Here is a 5,392-nt window from a genome sequence, read left to right as displayed (position 1 = left end):
CGCGTCGAGCGCCGGCCGCAGGAACCAGGCAGCGCTACGGAAAGCCGAGAGCGCGGAGGGGGAGGAGTAAGGGGCTGCTGCGCGTTCCGAGCCTCATCCCCCAAAAGCCCCAAACCCAACGGAAGTGCAATTAAATGGTGCTTGACCTCTCACCGCCACCGCATCTCATCCTCAGCCAGCAAACACCTGATCTTGTCAGGTTGAAGTGGATGGGAAGTCCCCTCTTCCCTGTAACAAAAAAGGTTTTTCTTAAAAGCCTTTCCCTAAATAATAACTTGTATAAAATGGAGCGAGAATTTCACACTGCAGTTTTAGCAGTCAGCACAACAGAGTTGGAGATAAATTTTTGCATTGCCCAGGTGTCAGACTGTAACATGCTACAGTGCTTCTAAGCCTGAATACTAACCTGAACCGTATGCAAGTTCCAGTGGGGCATTACGTTCCAGTATCACATTTACAAAGTTCGTCACATTTATATGGTGTACCACAGTGACAGTTCCGATCATGGAGTTACAGGTCTTCCATGCTGAAAACAGCAGCAACATTAAATCAACTTTTTTCACTGTAAAACAGAAGCATCTTCAACAAAATTGCAAGCATAGCTGAAGGCTACAGAAAGATTATCCCCTACTAAGATCTTCGGAGAGTGTTTACACATGCGGCTCTATTATTAGTAAGCAGCCAAATGCTGTGGATGCCCAAGCTGTAAACCGAGGACTGTAAAATATGTATATTTTAGAGAAGAAGAGGTAAGATAGGCCTTTTCCTTGAAACAACACTCAAGCGATTACAGCACAAACTGCCACTGCACCTGCGTCATGCACTCTTCACAGCAAGACTGTCTTGTGTCTTGAAGCCACAGAGAGACAGGTAGGTCTTAGGCACTCGTACATCATGGTCAATGCACACAGTGGTCACAGTGCCTGCCAGCTGAGAGGACTGCATACACAGAGGCAGATCAGAAGCAACTAAAATTATTTGGGACCTAGATAGGACCTTGCCACAGGTTAAATCTGAGCCATGAACTGAACAAGCATTCAGAAATTTTGGCTGTTCTGCCCAGGGGGATAAAAAAACCCAACAAAGGAATGAATTCTTAAGGAAAAGAATAACTATTCTTTCAGCAACAGATTTTGGAGAGAAAAAAAAAAAACAACAAAACAGCAGTGCTTGCCATAACATTTAAGGGATTGCAGCAGTTCAGATTTAATTCCATTTTGCCCAGATGCAGTAACCCAGCACCTGCAATAATTGACTCAGGTTAAATCAGATGTTAACCTCAAATGAAATTTATTGTCATTTCTACTACAACCACATCACTGATGAAAGCAGCACACAGTGAGTTAGCAGCTGAGAGCTACTGCTACGCTAGATGGTAAACAAGCTTGTACGTGTTCTACAGTGGGTGCAAGTGAGGTCAGAGGCAATGCTATTGAAAAGCCAGGAATCTCAACTCAGTATGATTACTTTGAACATACTTAAGTTCTAGAATGAAGTCTTTAAGAACACAATCCAGCACCTTCTTCATTGGAAACATATGTAAAGCATTAAAAAATGCAGATGAAATCTATCAACATCCAAAATGTATCAGGTAAGGAAATTATAATTGTAAATTAATTGCTATATAGCACTTATAAAAAGCCTGTTGTGGGACTGTTAAGAGGAAAGCATGTCACACCTAGCAACAAAACCAATAGACAAGGCATCAAGGAAGTATTTCAGTGGAAAAATCAGGGACTAAGCAGATGGTAATGCACATCTTTTTGCAAATAGATGTATCAAAAGGAAACAAAACACAGCTCACATTATTTGTACGGTATGCTACAGTATCAGAACAATACTCAATTAACTGAACCAGTACTAACCAGATTCTTCATATTAGCTGCTCTATCATCCTTGGGGCAGCAATTCTTTACTGCAAAGAAATACACAGCAGTCTCCATTACTGTTCCCTTTTAATTGGTTCTAAACCAAGCAGCTTTGTACACAATCAATTTCTCCTGTAACATGCCACTGCAAGTCCAAAGAACAATAGCAGAAAGAAGAGAGACCAAGCAAAAGTTAAAATTAGGCAACCTTTTCCTTTCTTTTTTAGCTTCTTTCTCCTAAATAAACCCATTGGAAAGAATAACGCACTGCTGCACTACCTTTACCTGTTAAAGTATATTCTCAGTATTCTTTTGCAATGTTTTCCAAAAGGTATCATACACCTGCTGCTGTAAAGAGCCTGCATCTGTCTCCCTAGAGCCTATCACTTGCTGCACCTCAGGATCTTCCACAATAACCTAGACTTAATAGGTAGACATGGCTCTCTTAAGAGGGTACACATACAAAACGCTGTAGTTCTTACTAATCTCATTTGATGAGAGAAAGCATCTTGAGATTTTTTGGGGGGGTGAAGGGGGTTAGATGGAGAAGTGCAAACACTAGCACACACCAAAATGTGTGTAACGAAGTGTCTCTGAACTCCTATGAATGCACTTTCATGCTCTATTTTTAGGACTAGTATTCTGTATGGGAAAAGCTCCTCTAATCAAGTGGTAAAACAATGCAAAACACAACATTCACAGCATTCACAAAGGTTTTATGTAACCATGTGTTATATCCATTATACCTCTCCTCTTTACTTGAGCCTTCAGCCTACCAGTGACTTAGGCCTACCAAAACAGAAATTGAAATGGTCTGAATAAGCCAACTGATCCGCAGCCTTTGCTGGGGAGATGAGCCCAACCATGATACACGAGTGGAGCTACAGCAAATGGAAGTTTCAGTTCTTTGTAATGGCAAGATTTCCCTCAAAAACTTCTGAAACAGTAGCAAGCATCTTGAATAGTTGTTTCTATGGTTATTCAACAGAGAGTTTTTTAATTTACTTATTCATTTCCTGTAGATGATAATGGCATGGTCTGAAGTTACACCAAGTATACTTTTCAAATTCTGTTAAATTCAAAGTTATTAAGTTCACATTCAAAATGTCTTCACTTTTTTCAACTTAGAAGCAGTAACTGGAAGCAAACAAATACAGAATATGTAAGAAAATATTTTGGTTTTTAAGGTCACGTTATTAGAGTTCTCTGTTCTGGGGCAACCTCCACTTACTGTTTATGCATATACAGAAAATATTTAAGCCTTTTAAAGATCCCCCCAGATAATTTTAAATGCTAAGACATAGCTAGCAAATAATTTCAAGCAGAAGCTACTTGAAGAGTTTGCTCATGTTCACAGCCAGGGAACATTCAGACAACTTTCAGACTCCCTCTGCTCCATCTCTTAATCCAAACAAGTAGCCTTTCAAAAAAAGAACCTTGAACAATCCTGAGGGAAGCCTACCTTCTCCACACACAGAAGCTACACCTCCTACTTAGATGCCTGAAGCAAGGTTCATTACACCTCAGCAAACTACCTAGAAAAAGTTTTGCAAAAAAAAAAAAAAAAAAAAAGGCTATGGGTTGCTCTTTTGTAGTAATTGGAGCTAAGAGACAGCCATTATCTATTGATTCACTTTGTGGATGTCCATTAAATTATACAAGTACTTCATTTAAATCAGCTTTAATCAGCTACATCAAAGGCATTTGTTTCACTCAAAGAGAATTAATAAAATCTGTTATCCCAAAGGCAAATGGTGGTAACATGAGAGTGGCAAGCAATGAAGGGGGAAGAGAGGGGAGGGAGAGAAGAAAGAACAGATTTTTCCCTACAGCTATTATTCTTCAAAGAATCCTATTTCCAAGTTAACCAACAGTCATTCTGAAAACTTCTTGAAAGTTACCTTCACTTACACAAGTGGTCTCATACTATATTGGACAAAGGTTAATATAATAGAACACTGTAATTTATTTACTATGCTAATTCTAGCCAATGTTTCTCCTCACAGTTATCTCTTCAGGGGTGCCAGGGCTGAAAGTAAATAGAAATTGATTACTCAAAAGAGTTTTCCATAAAATATAAACGGACAAGTTATTCTGTACATTATCACATCTTTATTCTTACTAGCTATTCTTATACTTGTAAGTTGCCACAATTTATTCAGATACAGCACTGCATCTATTGTGTACTTCCATATACTCATGAACTTCCTAACTGTACTGCATACTGGCTTTCAGACATCAGTCTATGGAGACAAGCAACTTTTCATTTTCTCTAAGTTGCTTGAGGAGGGAAGTCTACCTTTACTGTATGAAAGCTGGAGAGGAATTTTTACAAGGGCCTGTAGTGACATGACAGAAGGGAATGGCTTTAAACAGAAAGGGGGCAGATTTAGATATTAGAAAGAAATTCTTCACTATGAGGGTGGTGAGATGGTGCAACAGGTCCTCAGGGAAGGTGCGGATGCCCCATCCCTGGCAGCGTTCAAGGCCAGGTTGGACAGGGCTTTGAGCAACCTGGTCTAGTGGAAGGTGTCCTTGTCCATGGCAGGGGGGGGGTTGGAACTAATGATCTTTACGGTCCCTTCCAACCCAAACATTCTATGATTCTATGTACACTCCATTCCCTCTCCGGCTGTCTTCCCAGATAATCTCAAGTTTTCTCTAGAGTGCTCCACACTACGTGTACCACTGATCAGCTAAAATATTACACTTAACCTAAAAAGCATATGTAAACCCTGACCTGAAAACTGCTTCTTAACAAATATGTTAACTGGTATACATGCCAAACCTAATATAACATCAAAGGCTCCCCAAAACCACAGAAAACCTAGAGAAAGGTGTTGCAGAAGTGAGAAGACTTCAGCTCTTAAGTGTCCTAGAATAAGGCTACTAGAAGATATTTTAATTTCCTCTACCTTTCCAAATTACTGCAAACTAAAAAAGTTAAAATTAACCCAGGACATGGGGGGGGGGGGGGAATCAAACTCAGTATTCTCTCAATAAGGCAGCAAAACAGAACTTGGTGATTTCTTTCCCCCTTTTAGATTCAGTAACTACAAACCATCCCTCTCTTGTATTACAGCATCATGCATAATTACCAAAGTATTTGCAAGAAGCCTCTAAACTGCTTGTTTTGCAGCACATGAAAGCTCAGCTTCCTTCAGGTAAATATGGAAAAAGTCTTTAGCACTTGCCCAAACACTGTTTGAAATTTATTTCACAATGATAAAAATTAAAAGATTTTACAATTTTCCCTACTACAGAAATAATTTCCAAAGTTAAGATTTCTTATCATAAATAAAAAGAGTAAACTAAGTTACATCTTAAAGGTTTATATTAAATATAAATGGCTTATACTTCATAACACAAAAAGTGTTCAGTATTTCTTTATAAAATTTAAGATACACAGGCCTTGTACATATGGCTTCATTAACATACAGTTTGTTCTCAGTCATATCCATCAACATAAATTGCATCTCTACATAAAAGATGCATCTTAATGATTTCAATGAAGTGCAGTATAC

Source organism: Melopsittacus undulatus, chromosome 1, assembly GCF_012275295.1.
Source record: "Melopsittacus undulatus isolate bMelUnd1 chromosome 1, bMelUnd1.mat.Z, whole genome shotgun sequence".
NCBI lineage: Eukaryota > Metazoa > Chordata > Aves > Psittaciformes > Psittaculidae > Melopsittacus > Melopsittacus undulatus.
This window is presented reverse-complemented; position numbering follows the sequence as displayed.